Source organism: Dasypus novemcinctus, chromosome 15 (assembly GCF_030445035.2).
Source record: "Dasypus novemcinctus isolate mDasNov1 chromosome 15, mDasNov1.1.hap2, whole genome shotgun sequence".
NCBI lineage: Eukaryota > Metazoa > Chordata > Mammalia > Cingulata > Dasypodidae > Dasypus > Dasypus novemcinctus.
In genome coordinates, this window is record NC_080687.1 from 43,968,659 (window position 1) to 43,991,771 (window position 23,113).

Genomic DNA, 23,113 nt, shown 5'->3' on the forward strand with positions numbered 1-23,113 from the left:
TATAGCTAAGAGATAGGTATGAAGAGATGCAGAGAAAAATGTGTATATGTGAATAATCTTGAAAGATTGCCTTTAAAATATTAACAATAGATTCTATAGAAAGATGAGATTCCAGTTAGTATTTATTTCCTTGAAGGAAATATACAATGTGATTTTTTAATTATCTTGAAATTTTAGAAATAACATGTACTCACATACCCAACATAGGACTAGTAAGTTGAATATATAAAGAACTCTCAAATTCAACACTAAAAAACCAAACACATAATCCAATTAGAAAATAAACCAAGGACATTAATAGATATTTGGTCAAAGAGGATAACAAATAAGAAAATGAGAAAATGTTCAATATCAGTAGCCTTTAGAGAAATACAAGTTAAAACCACAATGAATATCACCAAATACCTATCAGAATGTCTAAAATAAAAAATAATGACATCAAATTCTAGGAAGGATGTAGATAAACAGAATCATTTCTACTTTGCTGAATAAAAAATGATACAGTCACTCAGAAAAAACATCATTTATTTCCCTCACCAAAGTCTGTTGTCACATGTTGGGGCAAGATGGCAGCCAATGTCTCCGCTCTTACTGGGGCTCATTTCTCTCTGGGCTCAGCTCCTCTGCTGTCTCCACAAGGTCAGCTGTAGACTACCAGGCAAATGGCTTGTCTCTCTTCCCTGGGCTTCTGCTATGTCCAATTAAGCCTTCTCTCCTTCCTCACATATCTGCCCCTTTTATTTGAACTTATAATTAGCACTATATTCATTAAATATATGTCCCAGAGACTTAAATATTCAATCTGTTTATATGCCACTTGAGCCCTGAATCACAGCAGAGTTGTAACACCTACTCTCCAGTTAATTTGGACTTGCCCAGGACAGCCAACAAAAGGATGATGGTGGACAACGCCCATTTCAAAACACAGAGAGTATCTACAAATGCAAGCAAGACAGTTCCATCCATGTGCCGCATGGGATCTAAGCCCCCTGTCAATACAAAACAGACTATGAATCATCATCCCCATGTCCTCAAGACAGGAATAAACAAATACAAGGGAGGAATGCAACTATGGGCTATATTAGGCTTGATACTATTTTAGCAATGGAAGAACTTGTAACATTGATATGAAAGCAGTGATCACCAGAGGTTCTGAGGGGAGGGATAGGGAAGAACAGCTGTAACATGGGGCAGTTTGGGCATATTGCAACTGTTCTGTATCATTGCAATGATGGATACAGGCCATTATACAGTTTGCAAAAACCTATAAAATCATGTGGCACAAAGTGTAAACTATAATGTAAACTATAGACCATTGTTTGTAGTAATGTTTCAATATGTGTGTACCAAGTGTAACAAATATACTACACTAATGAAAGATGTTAATAGGGGAAAGTGTGGGAGAGGTGGCGGTGAGGTATATGGGAATTCCCAATATTTATGATGTAATATTTTTGTAATATAAAGCTTCTTTAAAAATAAAAAGTAAAAAGTGAAAAAGACAGGAGAACTGAGAGAAACTCTTCCAAGGTACTCCATCCTTCACTGAATGCACTGAAGCTATCTCTGAAAGCTGAGTATGGAAGAGAAGAGCTGGAAAAATCCCTCCAAGATAATCCAGGACTTCCAGTTCACTACAGTGTTCTTCTGAAGACTATGGGCAGGACATCAGGGCAGAGAGAAATCTCCATAAGGGCAGAAAACCATGGGTAGGACAGAAGGAAGATAATTTCAGCACTCCAAAAAGCAAGCAACTGGGATATGTAAAGAAAAGCATATCTCCTTACAAATGCTGGAAGTTTATCTGTAACGATTTCTGGAATTGAATCCTAATAAGGGAGACTCATTCCCAAACTGTCCTGAAGAAAACTTTCTGATCCCACTCTAAAAAAATACTTGAAATCTCTGGTGATCTCCACCTAAAAAAAAGTTAAAAAAAAAAAAAAGTCTATACCCAGTCAAACCACAGATTAGATTGATTTAGTCTCCCACATGAGTCACCTTAAGAGAAAAGGGATATAAACTTTATGGGGTATCCATCTCGTTTATTTCAGCCTCCTGTGACTTGCACAACATGATTTGCATAAAATTAAAATTTTGAGACAAGCAAAGAAGAAAATTTGTTTTATTATCATTAAAGAAAACAGTCAATAGAAAAATATCCAGACATTTGCAAGATATTTAAATTACCAAATGAAAAATTTGAAATAACTATGAAAAATATATTAAACAATGTAAATGAAAAGATAGATAACATAAATGAAGAGATGGGGGATTTCAACAGAGTGTTTTTAACCAAATAGAACTAGGAGAAATAGCAAATATGTTACCAGAAAGGAATAATTCAATCAATAGGCTTAATAGCAGACAGGATACAGCAGAGGAAGAGATAAGTAAATTTAAAGGCACACCATTTGAAATTATCTACATTAAAACATTAAAGAGAGGGAGAAAACAAAAGAGTGAGGAAAGAGGGTAAACAGAAGGTCTAAGACTTAGGGGACAATATTAAATAGTCAAACATACAAGCAATTGGAATTTCACAGGGAAATCAAAGAGAATGAAGCAGGAAGGAAATATTTAATGAGCATTTTCCAAAATTAAGAAATATAACTACTGAGAGAGCCAAAAAGAACACAAATAAATGCAAAAGAAGATACACAATTATCAAACTGATGGAAACCAAAGACAAAGAGACTATCTTAAAACTATTTAGAGTAAAAAAGAACACATTCCATATGGAAAATGATAGAATTATGGCTGACTTCTCACTGGAAACAATAGAGGCCAGAAATCCATGGAATATTTTTAAAGTACTGAAGGGGGCAAATTCTCTGGATGGAATTTCCTCTGGATGGGATTTTCCATCCAGAGAAAATACTCTCCAGCAATGAAAGAGAAAGACATGTTAAAGCACACATACTGAAATAATTCATCTCCAGCCAATCTGTACTTAAGAAATTATACAAGTAGTCCTTCTGGATAATGAAACTATACCAGATACATAAGAAAGAATGAAGAGAATCAGAAAGGGAAAATAAATGAGTAAATGTAAATGATGTTTGTTTATTGTTGTCAGTGTTGTTACTATTACCTAAATTTCTTTAAACAACTTTTGACTGTCCAAATGAAAATAATAAGTTGTGGGGTCACAGTATACATAGAAGTAAAATATAAGAACACAAAGATCGAGGTGAGATGTAAGTTTACTCCACTGTTCATGAAATATTTGAAGATAAATCGTAAATGCAACCCCTAAAAACAAAAAGAACACAAAGCAGTATAACTAAAGTGTCAACTGTTTCAGGTTCTGTTTAGTATGGGAAAGCCATGAAGAATATGTCACTCTTACCCTAAAAACAAGGAAAAACTAAATAACCTAAAACATAAAAACTATTTTTAATATATCAGAGAGTTGAAACAAGTCGTACTGAATTCATTTTGCAAAGTATAAGAAGAAGAATTGACAGTCATAAAGGGTAAGAAGAAAACAATTGAAATTTTAATGAATTTATAAAGACCAAGTATGGACTAGCATGGCAGTTTTGAATCTCTGGGCGCCCTAGAAACCAGAGGAGTTTTCACACATTCACCAGGACTTTTTCAGAGACCTCCACCAAGTATTCATGAAACAGAGGGTAAGGACAGAAAAACTCAGGAACTCCCCTCCTCCCATTCAGTACCACACAGGCACAAATGCTGCCCATTTCATGGATTATTTCATCTTATGAAACAAAAGTTTCAGCCATTGGGATTGGGGGCCAGAAATCCTCCCACCTCCTCATCACAAGCAAAGGTTCATTGCATCTAGGGGAGAATTAGACAGAAAAGTTGTCTGCTACTTGAGAAGGAGTAGGAAAACCTTCCACATTGGTTTTGAGAAAAGATTAGCTGTTGCTGAAGAGGAGGTAGAAGAAAAGTCATCCATTACTGGAGAAAGCCATACTGGGCCCAGGATCATGCAATTATACAAAGCAGAGAAAGGCTATTCATCCCAATTCAAAATCACCCACCAATAATAGGCAGTTGCCATGGAGCAAAAGGGCAAGAAGGCTGAGAAATACCCACTACCAAAGGCTCAAGCACACTGGGCCTGCCTAAAACTGATCTACTGCTGAAATAGAAGCACAAAGGCAGTAAATACACCTTTGGTGTTATAGGCATACAGAGGCTGGTGAAAGCAGAGGGTGAAGCAGGAACATGAGAAAAACTCTCCAGCATTCTAGGCCTCACACTAAGCAAAACACACCATTGGAGAAATTTGAAGTCTGAGATATAATGAAAGTAATTATACCAACATACTATAAACCCAAGTAAACTAATGACTAAATTGATTCAAATTCCCACACCAGTGATCCAAAAGGAAAAGAGGCATGCCCATTTCTGGGCATTAATCTTATATCTCAGTCTCTACTGGTCTTTCACACTGTATGTCCAGCATTCAATAAGAAATCATGAGATACATTCAAGAGCAAGAAAAATAAATGATCCATAGTCAAGAGACAAAGTAGTCAAGAGAACTAGAACTGAAGCTGGCCCAGATGTTGGTATTACCAGAAAAGGATTTAAAAATAACTACAATTATTAAGTCAAAGGATCTATTGGAAAAGGTCGACAAGAAAAAAATAAAGAATATTAGCAGATGAATGGAAACTATAAAAAGGAGTCAAATAGATATGTTGAAAATTTAAAAAACAAATTCAATATAAAGAAGAAATTATTAATACAGGCTCATGATCAGAATGGAGAGATGGATACAGGAAAGAAATCAATCAGTGAACTTGAAGATTGATCCAGACTGATCAAGAAAAAAGGGAATATACATATAACCAATGTCAAAATTAAATAAATGACATCACTACAGCTCTTACAGGCCTTGAAAACATAATAAAGGGATACTATAAACAACACTATGTAAAATTTTTGATAACATGGATATAATGGCAAATTAGTTTAAATACAAGAACTACCAAAACTGACATAAGAATAATAAACTATCCTTCTCTCTCTCCCTCCTTTCCTCCCTCTCTCTCTCCCTCCCTTTCTCTCTTTCTCTCTCTGTCTCCATCTATGTCTCTCACACACTCTCACACACACACAACCTCATACCCAGATGATTTTCCTAGTAATTTCTATCAAACAGATACTATCAAACATTTATGGGGAAAAGAAATAACATGCCATATGCAAAACCATATAGATTTAAAGCATAATTAATAATAAAGATAACACATATACTGCTTAGTGTGTGCTAGCCACTGGTTTACGTGCTTTCCACTATTAATTCATTAATCTTCACAGCAACACTTTTAGGTAGGTACTATACTATCCTCATTTATTAGATGAGGAGACTGAAAATACTAGCAATAGAGTGCTGGAATTGAATCCACACAGTCTGGCTCCACTATATTATACTGAATTCTAAGCAAAAGAGATAGCAAAGACATGGATGTGTTGTGAATGAGTACGTGTGCTTGCAGCTTGTGCACATATTTAGTATATAAGAAAATCGTCATAATAAAAGAAAGGGGAAAGGAAATGCTTCTGGAATAATCAGTTAAATACAAATAGATTTAAGGACTATATGTTTAAAAGAAAAAAATCAATTATAAAGAACCTAAAAAGGATCATACTGAAACAAAAGTTGATCACAAGATGCGGAAAGCCTTTCTGTGCATAAAAGTGGTACAATATAAGATTATCTTTATAAAAGGGGGGAGAGCACTTGGCCAGAGAATATATAATACATAAGAGGTAGAGAAAAAATAATATAAAAAGGAGTAATATAAATCTTTATATCTCACTAATGAGCCCATATAAAAATATGATATGGATTAAACTAAAAACTCACAAAAGAAAAATAATTAATAAAAACAGCTGGAAAAGGGGAGAACCTCAAAAATAAGCAACTAAAGAAATTAATAAAAACTTTTTGATAAAATTAACAAAAATTAAAAATAGATGCATCCATTACTGGAGGGAATTCAGGGAAATGGAATCTGTGTAATAATCTTGGAGGGGTACAAATTAACAAATTTTCTGGGAAACAATTTGGAAACATGCTCAGAGGTTTATAAATGTTTATGTAGTCTTTACCAAATATTCCAGTTTTATGAATTTTTCAGAAATAAAAGTAAGATATGGCAGACATTTTATAATTATAGATGTTTATCTTACTTCACATTTCAAAAGTTGTCTAGGCATAGTGGTTACCAGTGAGGACTGCAACCAGACTGCCTGGTTTCAAATCCAAACTCTACAACTTTCCAGCTGCATGATTGGGGCAAATCATTTAACCTCCCTGTGCCTGGGTTTGTATATCTGTATAATGAAGTCGTTCTGTGGATCAAACAAGATGATATATCTAAAGATTTACAGCAGTTCCTAGTACAAAAAAAAAGCACACTATAGATGACAGCTATTATTATACTTATAATAAAACTTTGGAAACAGCCATCAAGCATTAGTTTTCAAAGAACATTTAATAACACAGGGAAATAAACTTTATATATACATTTTAAAGAGCACATAAACAATAGAAAAAAGAAAAGAGGTGAATACTTTGAATATCATTTTAAACTATGTAGGAATGGTGATGTTCCAAATAATAATGATGAAAACAAAATTGGTTTACCGAGGTAATGACATTTATCACCAGTTGCGATCAGAAACAATGCAACTAAAATATTAACTTATTTTATGTTCAAAGAGCTAATCATGTGTGCTCAAGGCACTTTCGATAAATCTGATATGGATACTAGAAATCCTTATGAACTATATATAAATTATTAAATAAATAGTACCTGACTATATGTCTAATATAATGAAAGTACATGAATATACTAAAACATATCATGATGGCTTTAAATGGAAATGTCATGTTAGGAAAGAGAATACAGAAATCTAAGTAGGAAACATCTTATCTTAACATAAAGATTTTCTGGAGCATTTAGATGTTATATGAATGTATTCTCATGTAAATGAAAACCAAGGTCAGTTCTCAAAATACTGCTTTCCTGGGGCTCTAAAATGAGGTTATTAATTACATCACTTTTCATGAATATGTACTGTGGAAAAAATTTTTGAACAGTGAATCTTTTCACTGAGAAGGCCGCTAAAAAATATGGATACCTCACCATTTAACCCCTAAAAATCTGAAACACCTAAGCAAAGTCACATAGAAAAACATATTGGAACTCTCACTATTATGAACCTAAATTTGTTTGCATCTGATGTCCTTTTAGATAGTACTTTTAATCTGTGATGAACATTTTAATAGTTGTGGGCATTGTAAGCTTTATGGGTTCACTTTAATAATAAGATATTATTATTATTATTAAGTTCTTAATTATTTTTATTAAGTACACATTACTATACCAGGATAAAGTTGGCTTTAAAACAATAAATCTTTTAGGGGATATTAGAGATGAACTTTTCAAACCTCCTGCTTCCTACAGAATCACCTCTATATCAGCTGTTAAATGGTAGTACGGGCTTGATCTCAACCTTCAATACTCAGAAAATTTATAGAACATCTCACCACACAATCAAGTGCACATTTGCAATTACTTAATTACAGGTCATAAACTATAAAATGGGAGTTGTAAAAGGGCCTTTGCAGAGGTTTTCTACCCTTACAGTGTTTTTGAGGGGCAAATTAACTAATCTCCCTAAGCCTCAGGTGCCCCTTCTTTACATTAGACTTAATTTATGGAATAGCTTTGATTCTACATAAATTTTCTACTTACTCCAAGAATTTTTTTAACCTTTTCATATTTTTTTTGTTTTAAAAAAATTTATTGAAGGATATCATTCATACATGAACATATATAAATAATAAGTATATAGTAAAATTTGTGAACTTACAAAACAAACATGTATAACATCATAAAGGATTCCCATACATCACCCCACCACCAATTCCTTGCATTGCTGTGAAACATTTGTTACAAATTATAAAAGAGCATCATCAAAATATTACTATTAACTTTGGTCCATATCTTACATTTGGTGTTTTTTCCTCAATCCAACTTATTATTAACACCCTGTATTGGTATTACATTTTTGTCATAGTTCACGAGAGAAAGTCCTCATGTTTGTTCTGTTACTCTTCCACCACAGGATTTAGTGGGTTATACAGTCCTATGTTTTATATAATCCATTCAAAGTGTACTCTCAGTGGCTCTCATTTTCATCACAGAGTTGTGCTTGTTAGAATGTTTTAATTACTCCAAAAGGAAAAATCCCATACCCCTTATAAACCTTTATTGTTGACCCAATAAACCTTTACTGTTGACCCTTAGAACTGGTATAATATCTTCTTTGCCACTGCTTCAAAATATCAAAATATCACTATTAACTCTCATCTATAGATTACATTAGTTGCAATTTTCCTGTGTATTACTATATTCTTAACACTTTGTAAAAGAACATTCTTATTTTATATTATTAACTGCAATCTTCATCTACCATCAAAATCATTGTTATACAGTCCCTAGATCATCCTCTACCTTCCTTCCAATTGACATTTACATCCCTAGACTACCTCTTTCAGCCACAATCATATTTATAAATCAGTGTAGTTCATTATACTCACAATAATATGTTACCATCAATTTTATTCATTTCTACACTTTTCCAATAAACCTTATTTTTAAAATAATATTCATAAATTAAGCATCAGGTCTCAGTAAACTATACACTAAAGTTTACCTCCATGAGTTTACTCATGTTATTTAGTTTTTATTATTGAGCTCTAGAAATTTTTATACCTTAAGCCCTAAATATTTTACATTTTTCACATTTCCTTTACAGTGAGACATGCAGTATTTAATTAAGTGTATTTTTCTAGCCAATTTTCTCAAAACTATTTATTGATTAATCCATCCTTTGCAAATTAATTTGAAATCCACACTTATCAAATATACAAGGTGCCTTATACAATGTACTAAATAAATGGAAGTTTCTTCTCCTTTTGAGTTAAAATCTGTTTTCCCACAAGTTCCATTAATTTCTATAAATTCCATTAAATTCCTGCTTTACCACCAATTTCATTACTCCTTAACTAAAACACCAGCAAAACTCACTTAACAAACTCAATACTTTCAATTACTTCAACTAGTCTTTGTATTACATAGTTTTCTACCACAATGATCTCATGGTTGCCCACCTATTGATGTCAATATTCACCTAAAAAGGTGGCTCCTGGAGGCAGACTTGGCCCAGTAGTTAGGGCATCCGTCTACCACATGGGAGGTCCACGGTTCAAACCCTGGGCCTCCTTGACCCATGTGGAGCTGGCCCATGCGCAGTGCTGATGCGCTCAAAGAGTGCCCTGCCACGCAGGGGTGTCCCCCGTGTTGGGGAGCCCCACGCGCAAGGAGTGCACCCCATAAGGAGAGCCGCCCAGCATGAAAGAAAGTGCAGCCTGCCCAGGAATGGTGCTGCACACATGGAGAGCGCACACAACAAGATGACGCAACAAAAAGAAACACAGATTTCCATGCCACTGGCAACAACAGAAGCATCTTCAAAGAAGATGCAGCAAATAGACACAGAGAACAGACAACAGGAGTGGGGGTGGGGGGGAATAAAGAAATAAACAAATCTTAAAAAAAAAAGGTGGCTTCTAGTACTAACAATTTTCCACCAGACATATTTTCACAAATTAAAGATGATTGTGGAATAATATACTCCCTTGTTCGGAATACTATGATTCCATAAATGTATTATAATTCTGTGTTAGCATTTTTCACATGCAATTCATACTATGTTGAACTAAGTGTTGTTGTTAGACAAAGTCAGGGTTCTTTTTTGTATATGGACTATTTTTAAGCCCAACTTTCCTCATTTTAAAAATATTAGGTGTCCTAATCATATGACAATTATATTAAAATCCCAAAATTTCATTAACAAGAAACAGAAGGTTACTTATCCTCTATCTTATATATTATTACCTGTCATTCAAATTCAAGATATTTTCTAAGGAATTAACTTTCTTTCAGTATATATTATTTTAAAATCATAAGAGAAAATTTTAGAAACCAAAAATATTTAAAGAGATTGTGGGTCTTTTTCAATTCAGGACCCTTTCAATGTTTTCAAAATTCATTCACTATAAATATTTTTTCATATGCTAAAAGGGAAATGTTTCAGAAGAGGATATGCTATATAATTCCATTTTGATGTATAGGTGCATATTCACCAGTATACAAATATTTGAAAATCTAGTGTTGCATATTTGGCATATTTAAGAATGTATGTACCAAAACACTAACCATGATTATCTTGGGATTGAGGCGTGGGAATTAAGAGAAAACTGAACTTGCATTTCCCATGCCATTCATTTTATTTTTCATTTTTCTTCTTACAATAGGCATGCTTTCCCTTTCTAATAGTTTTTAAACTCTTATTTGAGTAATAGCTATAAGAAAATGTTCATTAATTTAATGAGCATAGAAAAAGAGAATATCTGTTCTATGATCTAAGTTATTAATGTAATAAAAGTAATCCATGGGTATTTCATTAGATTTTTAAAATTTATATTGATAGTTACATTCCATATTTTAAATCAGTTAAAAATATTTTCTTCCAATTTTTCTACAGATTTATTTAAATCTTTGCCTTTCTCAAAAACTATGATGCTTAGAGAATTTTCAACTTCATCATATGGAAGTAAATTTTACTTATTCATTTGATAAATCTTTTTTTGTATTATCCATAAACTCAAAGAATTTATTGACATATAACTCTTTTATGTTTTCAGAATTTTATTCAATTTTGTAATATCTCACAGTATCCTGCTAATAGGATGAGCAAGATATAATCAAAATGAAATAGTGGGAAACCAGCCTACATTGTGATAGAACAGGCAAACTCATTTCTAAAACCCATAGAAACCAGAGAATAATAAGATTAATGGCCTTCAACATTAAATAAAGAGGGTGAAAGTGAGGGGATTTCAAAAGCATTGTTATTTTTGTATTTCCCACTTTCTTCTCATGCTTAAATACACGTTTTATTTGGAATTACTTTCATGAATTTCTAAATTGGTTAATAACAATAATGAGTAACTGTTTTCTCTTAAGAGAAAAGAATGCAGTAAAAGAACATATATTGGGGACCAAAAGGTTTTGATTTAAATATGCTATTTACTCTCCAATAATTAGCTTCTCTGATCCTCAATTTTCTCTTCTATAAAATGAGATGATAGGATGTATGCCTCATAGAGTTATTGTGAACTTTGAAATGAGGAAAATTATGCAGAGATGATATCATACAACAGACACACAAAACTATTAGCTCCTTTCCTTTTGGCATAATAATCCTATAAAAGTGGCCTTTCTACAAGCCAAACTCAGCACATAAACTCACTCTTTTCCCCCTGGTGTGGGACATTACTCCCGGGATGACCCTCCGTGGCACTGAGGGACTATTACTAAGCACCACCTAGCAATGAATTTGGAAAAAGACCTTGACCAAAAGAGGGAAAATTAAATATAAAGGGTTTTATGGTTAAGAGATTCTGAAGTGAGTTGGGAGGTCATTCCAGAGGTTATGCTTATGCACATCTCAGGTGGATCTCACTAACTGCCACAGTAAACAAATCCTCAAACAGAGGTCCTCCCAAGGACTGTAAGGAAATCTGGACACTATAGGCAAGGCACACATCCTGAAATCAGCACCCTGTCAGTGGGCCTTACATTGGAATATATGATAACCTATTTCCCTAATGCAACAGAGTTAGACTTATTTGTAATTTCCCTACACATGATCTTCAACCCCTTTTATTTGAACCTATAAGTAATATTACACTTATTTAATATATGCCCCATAGACTTAAATCTTCAATCTGTTCATATGCTAATTAATCCCTTAATCACAGCAGAATTGCAAACAACACTTAACTTTCCAGTTCATCAGATCCGCATAGAACAACTAACAAAATGATCATGATGGATAACCTCCATGCCCAAAAGCAAAGAGTATCTACAATTGCAAGCAAAACAGCTTCTCCCATCTGCCGCTTAAATCTAAGTCCCCCTCTCAATCTGAAGCAAAGCAGGTATCACCATCCCCAAATCCTCAGGACTGAGGAATGAGCAAACATAAGCAGAGAATGCAACCATGGACCAAAGTAGACTTATTACCATTGTAGAAACAGAAGAACTTGATACATTGTTATAAATATAGTGGTTACTAGAGGGGGAGGGAAGAATAGGTGGATCATAGGGCATTTTTAGGGCATTGGATTTATTGTGCATAATACTGCAATGATGGATATAAGTCATTATACATTTTGTCAAAACCTATAAAATTGTACAGTGCAAAGTATAAATCATAATGCAAACAATAAACCATGGTTAGTAGCAGTCCTTCAATATTTATTCATCAATTATAACAAATGTACCATACTTATGTAAGATGTTATTAATAGGGAAAAATGTGAGAGGGGAGGAGATAGGGTATTTGGGAATCCTCTAAATTTTAAAATATTATTTGTTGGTTTGTTTTAGAAGGTACCAGAGACTGAACCCAAGACATTGTCCATGAGAAGCAAGCACTCAACCATTAAGCTACACTCACTCCCCAGTCCCTATATTTTTGATGTAACTTTTCAAAGCGGACTTGGCTCAGTGGATATGGCGTATATCTACCATATGGGAGGTCCACGGTTCAAACCCCGGGCCTCCTTGACCTGTGTGGAGTAGGCCCATGCTTAGTGCCGATGCGCGCAAGGAGTGCCGAGCCACGCAGGGGTGTCCCCCGCGTAGGGGAGCCCCACGTGCAAAGAGTGCGCCTGTAAGGAGAGCCGCCCAGCATGAAAAAAAGTGCAGCCTGCCCAGGAATGGCACTGCACACATGGAGAGTTGATGCAGCAAGATATGCAACAAAAAGAAACACAGATTGCCATGCTGCTGACAACAACAGAAGTGGACAAGAACACACAGCAAATGGACACAGAGAACAGACAACTGGGGGGGGTAAGGGGAAAGAAATTTTAAAAATTTAAAAAAAACTTGTTTTATAAAGTTAAAAAATAGGAACAGTATATTAGCACTTTTCAACTGCTTAAAACCCCAGAAACCTTCCCCAACCTCCACCCATTCAAAGGAGTAAGAGCCTTAGTTAACCCACTTGCCAATACCTGACTTTGCCTGATGGCAGATCTTCCCATTTTCCTTATGGTCTATTCTACTGGACACACATGAGCTAAATATTGGCATGACTTCCCCTACAGGATGCCCAGTTAGATTTTATTTTCACATAAATAATAACTAATATGGATGTACTCATTTTCTGTAGCTGCAAGCTATATAGTGTTATATAGCTTGTGGAACTCACTTCTTTTTAGTGTCAGTTTAGGGTTACTTTAGAGTAGAACAGTCACAGACTGTTGCTGACCAAACCTGGAGATTTTTTTTCTTCTTCTTCTGTTTATTTGGGTTAGGCACAATTCCATTTCCTCAAAAACTTCGTGGGATTCTGATTTGTTTGGTATGGTCAATGTTGTGTCCTAGTAAACATCCAGTTGTTGGATTTAGGATTTACAATTCTTTCCAATAAACTTCTGGGTTCCATTCTCTTTGCCTTTTAGTTTAATAGTCTCTGTCCTGAAGCAATTAGTAAAATTAGCTTCTGGGGAAGCATCACTGTAATATGTCTGGCTATTGTATCTTTCCCTTTGTTTAATGAGATGGCTTAAATGGAGACACATGGTAGAAGATTGGGGTCGTGACAATGCTGTCTTCTAACAAAATTGTTTTTCCTCTGCTTCCCTTAGGTTTGCTTTTCCAACCTAGTAAGTCTGAGTTAGAAAATCAGAATGGAAACTCAGAACCACAGTTTGAAGATATTTAGAAACTGGCTATAATAAGACTATATAGCAAGCTTGCAAATAAAAGCCACATCTCTAAGAACTAAACCCTCTTGTACTTCCCAGAGCCACCATTAACAGCAACTAATATATGTTGAGCATTTATAGTATGCCAAGCACTGTGCTAATTGCTTTTCATATACCATCTCATTTCCTCCTTACTGTTATTAGTTGCATGCTATTATTATTCCCATTTTACACCTGGATTCACTCCTTGGATGACAAGATTCATAGTTACTTGCAACAACACTGAGGTCTTCACATTGGTTTGTCCTCCCCTATAAGAACCACCCATGCTCTCGAGACATTCCTGCCCATCGGTTTGAGAACATATTGGTCCTACCAGGATGGGAGTTCAACTCCTTCCTACTCATTATGTGGGTCTCCACCCACTGATACAACACATGACAAAATGATTACTTGCATACTCCCTAGAAGCCTGCCCCAGGTGTGCCTTGTCCTGAATGCCACCCCCATCCAACACCCTAAACAGTAACCATTCCTTGTCATATTGCTGTAAGAGTGTTTCCAATTTTATACTTTCAACCACATACCTGCCAACCTCCAGTGTTCACCTGGTCCCTCCCCCAACACTCCCCCCAGTTCCATGGACCATCCAACCCACTCTCCCCACTCTACCCCCCTGTCAAACCTGCACTGCCCAACCCAACAGTACCACTACATACCTGTCATATCCCATCATTGCCCAACTACACACTTATACCTTACATAGATTTTGCCTGTATTGGTGTTGGCTCACAACTTTCTTCTACCTTTCTATTTCCTGTAAACATATCTTTGAGACAACAGCTCTCTGAGTCTGCTCAATTTGCTTAATTCATATCAGTGAGATCATGTATATTTGTCCCTCAATGCCTGGCTAGCTTCACTCAACATAAGGTCCTCAAGATTCATCCATGTTATCCAGTGTGTTAGCATTGTATTCATTCTAACAGCTGATGATATTCCATTGAATGTATGTACCATATTTGGTTTATCCATTCATCTGCTGATGGGCATTTGGGTTGATTCCAACTTTTGGCAATAGTGAATAATGCCAATGTGAACATTGGTGTTATATATCCGTTCATGTCCTTGCTTTCAGTTCTTCTGGATATATACCCAGCAGTGGAATTGTTGTATCATATGGCAGTTCTATAGTTAGTTTTTTTGAGGAACTGCCAAACTTGTCCTCCACAAGGGTTGGACCATTCTACATTCCCACCAGCAATGGGTAAGGGTTCCCATTCCACCAAATCCTCTCCAACACTTGTAGTCCTGTTTTTTTAATAGCTGCAAGTCTAACGGGTGTAAGATGGTATCTCATTGTAGTTTTGATTTGCATTTTCCTAATAGCTAGTGATATTGGGCAATTTTCAAGTGCTTTTTAGCCATTTGTATTTCTTCCATGTAGAAATGTCTTTCCAAGCCACTTGCCCATTTTTAAAATTGATTGTCTTTTTGAGGTGTAGGATTTCTTTATATATGCTGGATATTAGATTCCTACAAAATATATGGTTACCAAATATTTTCTCCCATTGGGTAGACTGCCTTTTTATTTCTTGACATCCTCCTTTGTGGTGCAAAAGTTTTAATTTTAAGGAGATTCAATTTATCTATTTTTTCTTTTGCTGCTTGTACTTTGAGTTTGAAGTTCATGAAATCATTTCCTATTACAAGGTCCTGTAGATGCTTCCCTACATTATATTCCAAAATCTTTATGGGTCTTGGCTCTTAATATTTAGATCTTTGATCCATTTTGAGTTGATTTTTGTTTAAGGTGTGAGATGGTGTTCCTTTCTCATTCTTTTGGATATTGATATCCAGTTCTCCAAGCACCATTTGTTGAAGAGGCCATTTTTCCCTGTTGAGTGGGCTTGGTGGCCTTGCTGAATATCAGATAACTGTATAAACAAGGATTTAAATCAGAAGTCTTAATTTGGTTCCATTGGTCAGTATGTCTACCCTTGTGTCAATACCATGGCAAGGAATGCTTAATTTTCCTCCTTCCTGACAAGAACTAGTTATTGTAGATACAGTGGGGAGTAGAATTATTCCTTAACCAGGAAAAGTGAGGGGCTGCCAGCAAAGGTTGGAGAACTGCCTCTGGGAAATAAATTACAAGACAACCTCCAGGCAGGATCCTCTATCACACTGATCCAGTCCGCATAGCAACAAACACACTCCAATCAGGTACTGAACTGAGAGGGCTGCAAAACAGCACCTCTGCTGATGGACCAAGGAAGTACACATGAGGAAATTAAACTCACCGTCCTAATCAGTTACTTAGAAATCAGCAAAAATTACAAGCCATACTAAGAAAATGGAAGAAATGGCCCAAGAATAGGAATATGTCAAAGCCCAAGAAGAGACACAGGATTTGAGACAACTAATCAATGAGATGAACACAAATTTTCAAAATCAAATTAATGAGTTGAAAGATAATATGGCTAAAAAGATAAAAGACATCAATAAGACACTGAATGGGCATAAAGAAGATTTTGAAAACCTGAATAGAAAAATAACAGTGCTTAGGGAATGAAAGACACAATAGGTGAGATCAAAAGCACATTAGAAAAAAAAAAAAGAAAAAACAAAAAAAAACAAAAGCACATTAGATCAGGAGACCTGAATCTCTGGACTGTCCATGTGAAGCCAGGTCCTGAGCCTCAGCAGACTTGCAACTCCTACCCTCTGGTTTATTGGACTTATCCCAGCCAGCAAACAGAGAGGTGAAGAAAGTCAACCATCACACCAGGAAGCCAACAGTGCCTATAACTGCAAGTAGGAGAATTGCATCCACCATGCATGTGGAATCTAAGCCCCTCTCAATATAGAGGTGGGGTGGACATAACCATCCCAGAGTCCACAGGATGGAGGAATAGAGTATGGATAAGAGTGGACTTACTAATATTCTACTATAGAATTATTGTGATTAGTAATGGAAGAAATTGTAGCATTGATGTGGAGAGAGTGACCATGGTAACTGCTGAGGTAGGGAGAAGGAAAAAGAAATATAATATGGGGGCAATTTCAGGACTTGGAGTTGTCCTGGGTGGTACTGCAGGGACTGACGCTGGACACTGTATGTCCTGCCATGGTCCAGTGGGTGGACTGGGGGAGAGGGTAAACTACAATGTAAACCATTACCCAGGAGCTGTAGCAGTGCTCCAAAATGTATTTACCAAATGCAAGGAATGTCCCATGATGATGAAAGAGGTTGTTGATGTGGGAGGGGTGGGGTGAGGGGAAGAGGGTGGTATGTGGGGATCTCTTATATTTTTTAATGTAACATTTTCAAAAAATAAAGAGAGAGAAAAAAAAAGCACATTAGATTTGAATCTTTGGGCTGTCTATGGGCCAGCTGGGCCCTGAGCCTCAAAGGAGTTGCAATGCCTATTCTCCAGTTCATTCCATTGACTGTATGGGACTGAAGTCCCCTCTCAGTTAGAGGTGGAGTGGGCATCACCATCCCAGAATCCTCAGGGTTGGGAATGAACTATGGTTGAGAGTGGACTTACTGGTATTCTATTATACACTTCTTGTGTTTCTAGCAATGGAAGAACTTACATCATTGGTGTGGTGGCAGTGACCACAGGAGGTTCTCAGGACAGGGAAAGGGAAAACAGGTATAATACGGGGGTATTTTCAGGACATGGGAATTGTCCTGAATAACACTCAGTGACAGATACAAGCCATTATATACCTTGGTATAACCTACATAATTGTGTGGGAGAGAATGTAAACTATAATGTAACCTATAATCCATGCTCAATGGCAATGCTCCAAAATGTGTTCATCAATTGAAATGAATGTACCACACTAATGAAGGAGGTTGTGAATTAGTAAAGATATTGAAAGAAATGAAAACAAGATCACAACTTATCAAAATTTACAGGATACAGTGAAAGTAGTGCTGAGAGGGAAATTTATAGCCCTAAATGCCTATTTTAAAAAAGAAAAAACAGCTAAAATCAAAGATTTAAGTGAACAACTGGAAAAACTAGAAAAAGAACAGCAAACCATTGCCAATGCAAACAGAAGGAAATAAATAAAGATTAGAAAAGAAATTAAGAAAATTGAGAACAACAACAAGAAAATAGAGAAAAATCAATGTGGCAGTTTGACATTCTTGATGAATTCCAAAAAGAAATATTGATTATGTTTATAAACTGGCCTGTTCCTCTGGGCTAGTGAGACCCTTAGATTGTATTAAATTCAGAGGTTTCACTTTTACTTGATTAAATTATGACTAGGCCTTTGATTGGGCCATGTCAGTAGGACATAGGGTCCCCACCCCTTAGCAGGTAGGGAATCACAGAGAAAATAACAAGGCAGAGGAGACATTTGGAGTTTTAATGCTGGAGACCCAGGAAATAAACACACAGAGAATCAGATACATGGGGGAAAAGAGAAGGCTCCATTAGACATGGCAGAGGCCCTTGGAAGAGAGATAAGCCATTTGTCTGATAGTTTACAGCTGGCCTTGTAGAGAAAGCAGAGCAGCTGAGCCTGGAGAGAAATGAGTCCAGGAGAGAGACAAGACTTGTCCCAGCCTACAGCTGATACTAGAAGAAGCTAGGACCATGGAGCCTTAAGAGGTAGAGGAAGCCTTAACCCTTACAGATGTCAGCAGCCATCTTGCTCCAACACGTGGCAACAGACTTTGGTGGGGAAGTAACTTACACTTTATAGCCTGGTAACTGTAAGCTTCTATACAAAATAAATACTCTTTATAAACCCAACAGATTTCTGGAACCCCCTTTGACTGATAAATATACTCGACAAAACCAAAGCTTTGTCCTTTGAGAAGATCAATAAAATTGACAGACCCCTAGAGCTAGATTAACAAAGAAAAAAAGAGAGAACACACAAATAAAATCAGAAATGAAAGGGGGGAAATTATGACCCCACAGATATAGAAAGGATCATAAGAGGATATCATGAGAAACTGAATGCTAGCAAACTAGACAACCTAGACGAAATGGAAAAATTCCTAGAAAGGCACAAACATCCTACATTAACGCTACAAGAAATACAAGAACTTAATAAACCAATTACATTTAAAGAGATTGAATCAGTCACAAAAAATCTAGGGCCAGATGGCTTTACAGGTGAATTCTACCAATTATTTCAAGAAGAATTAACACTGATCCTATTTAAAATACTCCAAAAAATTGAAAAGGAGGGGAAATTACCCAATACATTTTATGAAACCAACATCACCCTGACAAAGCCACATAAAGACACTTCAAAAAAAGTAAATTGCAGACCAATCTCACTAATAAACATAGATGCAAAAGTTCTCAACAAAATACGTGCAAACAGAATCCAACAGCATATCAAAAGACTTATATAACCATGACCAAGTGGGACTTATTCCTTGTATGCAAGGCTGGCTGAACATAAGAAAATCAATCAATAAAATATACCACATTAACAAATGGAAGAAAAAAGACCTTGTGATTATCTCAATCGATACAGAAAAGGCATTCAAAAAATCCAGCATCCTTTCTTGACAAAAACACATTGAGGAAACGGACTTTGGCCCAGTGGTTAGGGCGTCCATCTACCATATGGGAGGTCCGCGGTTCAAACCCCGGGCCTCCTTGACCCGTGTGGAGTTGCCCATGCGCAGTGCTGATGCGCGCAAGGAGTGCCGTGCCACGCAAGGGTGTCCCTCGCGTGGGGCAGCCCCACGCGCAAGGAGTGCGCCCGTGAGGAAAGCCGCCCAGCGTGAAAAGAAAGTGCAGCCTGCCCAGGAATGGCGCCGCCCACACTTCCTGTGCTGCTGACGACAACAGAAGCAGACAAAGAAACAAGGCGCAGCAAATAGACACCAAGAACAGTTGCAGTTAATGTTGGGGCTTAAGATATATTTAGGGGATTTGAATCTCTGGACTGACAATGTGATAGCCAGATCCTGAGCCTCAACAGACTCCAGCACCTACAATCTGATTTATTGGACTTACCACACTCAGCTAAGATGGAGGTGAAGGACAACCACCACACCATGGAGCCTAGAGTGATTACAACTGAAAATGGGAGGATTGCATCCAGCATCCAGGTGGAATCTGAGCCTCCTCTTGACATAAAGGTGCAATGGACACAACCAACCCAGTGTCCACATAGAAGAGGTGGCATTGGATTGGGAAAAGTGGACATAATGGACAAAGGGTATGGGGAAAGGCAGGAAGAGATGAGAGGTGGAGGCGTCTTCGGGACATGGAGCTGCCCTGGATGGTGCTTCAGAGGTAATCACCGGACATTGTAAATCCTCACAGGGCCTACATGATGGAATAGAGGAGAGTATGGGCCATGATGTGAACCAATGTATATGAGGTGCAGAGGTGCCCAAAGATGTACTTACCAAATCCAATGGATGTGTCATGATGATGGGAACGAGTGTTGTTGGGGGGGGGAGAGGGGGGGTTGGGGGGGGGAGAGGGGGGGTGGGGGGGTGGGGTTGAATGGGACCTCACATATATATTTTTAATGTAATATTATTACAAAGTCAATAAAAAAAAAAAAAAAAAAAAAAAAAAAAAAAAGAACAGACAACCAGGGGAGGGGGGGAAATTAAATAAATAAATAAATCTTAAAAAAAAAAAAAAACACATTGAAAGATAGAAATTGAAGGCAAATTCCTCAATATGATAAAGGGCATATATGAAAAATCCATAGCCAACATCATATAGTGAGGAGAGACTGAAAGTTTTCCCTCTAAGATCAGAAATAAGACAAGGATGGTCATTATCACCATTGTTATTCAACATTGCACTAGAAGTTCTAGATAGAGCAATTAGATGATTATAAAATAAAAGGCATCCAAATAGGAAAAGAGGATGTAAAACTCTATTTGTGGATGACAGACCCTATACTTAGAAAATTCTGAAATATCTACAACAAAGTTATTTGAGGTAATAAGTTCAGCAAAGTGGCAAGATACAATATCAATTTGCAAAAAATCAGTAAAGTTTCCATACACTAGTACTGAACAACCTGAGGAGGGAATTAGGGGGGAAAATTCCATTTACAATAGCAACAAAATATTCAAATACCTAGGAATCAATTTAACAAAAGAAGTACGGGACCTACATGCAGAGAACTATAAAACAATGCTAAAAGAAATCAATGAAGCCTTAATTAAATGGAAAGACATTCCATGTTCATGGATTGGAACACTAAATATTATGAAGATGTCAATCCTACCCAAACTGATTTATAGATTCAATGCAATTTACCAATCAAAATTCCAACAACCTACTTTACAGAAAAGGAAAAGGCAATTACCAAATTTGTTTGGAAGGGAAAGTGCATGTTGTTATATGCTTTACAAGTTCTTTTCTTCTTACAGTGGCATACTATTCCATCATGTGTATACATCACAGTTTATTCATCAGTTGATGGATACCTGCATTGTTTCCATCTTTTGGCAATTGTGAGTAGAGCTGCTATGAACATCAGTGTGCAGATGTCTGTTCATGTCACTGCTCTAAGTTCTTCTGGGTATATACCCAATAGTAGTATTGCTGGGTTATGTGGCAAATCTATATTCAACTTCTTTTGGAACTACCAAACAGTTCTCCACTGTGGCTGTACCATTCTACATTCCACCAACAGTGGATAAACATTCCTATTCCTCCACATCCTCTCCAACACTTGCTGTTCTCTGTCTATTTAATAGTGGCCATTCTAATAGTTATAAAATGATATCTCATTGTAGCTGTGATTTGCATTTCCCTAATCGCTAGTATTGTTGAACAGGTTTTCATGTGTTTTTTCCTATTGCTATTTCTTCTGTGGACAAATGTCATTTTCAAGTCTTCTGCCCATTTTTAAATTGAGTCATTTATCTTTTTATTGTTGAGTTGTAGTGTCTTTTTATATATCATGGATATTAAACCCTAATCAGATATTTGATATTCAAATATTTTGTACCATTGAGTTGGCTGCCTTTATACTCTTTTGACAAAGTTCTGTGAGGTACAAAAGTGTTTAATTTTGAGAAGGTCCCATTTATCTATTTTTTCTTTTGTTGCTTGTGCTTTGGATACAAGGGCTAAAATTGAATACAAATTCATAATAATGCAATCCTAACTCATGTGGCTCAGCAGAAGTGAGGCAAGAATTGTTTGAAAAATAAAAATCAAGGCAACTGTGAGCCATATACAAAATGAAATGAAGGACACACCACTGAAGTCAAAATGTTAAGAAAGCTTAATTTTCAAGTTTCATTGGAAAAGGAAGATCCAGCTAAAGTGACTAAAAAGAAGCATTTAGAAATATATGAAAAAAAAACAAGGTATTTCTCTTTCTTCTCTATATAGGTTTTATTCTTGACTTTCTCTTCTTTTCTCATCTTTTATTCTTGACTTCTCTTGTTTCAGTGTTCATTTCCCAGCTCAGGACTCTGATTTTGTGTTCCAAGATTGAAATCCATATTATTTATTGAGCATGTCCATCTGGAAAAATACATTGATCCATCAAATTCAGCCATGCCAAATTTGAACTTAATATATCTAATCCCTCTTCACATTCTTGAATAAGGACAAGCATCTAGATACCTGAGGAAGAACCCAAAGCCATCTTTGACTTGTCCCCCCTCCTTGCTCACCATTTCACTCACTCTCCACCCTCCTAAGAATGATCTTTTTAAAACACAAACATGATTATTTTACTACCATGTCTAAAAACATGGTGCCTTACTGGATCCCCAACTTATATTTCTGCCCTTTCTCCTCCCCATGCCCACTTGCTGCCCTAGCCCAGTTCACATTTTGGTCACATTGGAGTCCTTATCTTCCACATCTTATACAAACCATCAAACTATTACCCATCACACCTACCTATAAGCCTGTTCATCCAGTTCCTTCTGCTCTCAATGCAGATTACCCACTTTTCTCCTTTATTAGTTCATTCATTAAGTTAGTCAGTCAGTCAAGAAAATGTGTGACCTAAAATTTCCTGGGTGCAACAGAAAAAGAGTAAAAGAATAAATAAGAATAATGTGATAAGTACTGTGAAGTAAACAGACAAGGGAATTTAGATAGGTATCTTTGCGAAGATAGTTTGTAAGCTGAGACCTCAAGAATGAAAAGGAAGAGACCAAGATAAACTGGGAGCTGGGGTAAATATACAGGATAGGAAACAGCTCTAAGATTAAAAAAAAAAAAAAGGCCTATAGGCAGTGGGAAGGAATCTTAATAGTCTTCTACATGCAATCAGAAGGTACTG

At 36.3% G+C, this 23,113-nt stretch overlaps 1 protein-coding gene and 1 long non-coding RNA gene across 5 annotated transcripts in view; both read right to left on the reverse strand.

Annotated features, from left to right (window-relative positions):
• Nucleotides 1-23,113, reverse strand: part of GPC5 (glypican 5) — a 1,751,919-nt gene that overhangs the window by 1,546,757 nt on the left and 182,049 nt on the right. The gene's annotated exons all lie outside the window — the stretch shown is intronic.
• LOC131273417 (uncharacterized) overlaps nt 22,185-23,113 on the reverse strand; it is a 58,514-nt gene continuing 57,585 nt past the window's right edge. The window contains exons 2-3 of the long non-coding RNA XR_009180620.2: nt 22,726-22,843; nt 22,185-22,341 (exon numbers count right to left, since the gene is read on the reverse strand). This is a non-coding gene — a long non-coding RNA (uncharacterized lncRNA). The remainder of the gene's footprint in view (nt 22,342-22,725; nt 22,844-23,113) is intronic.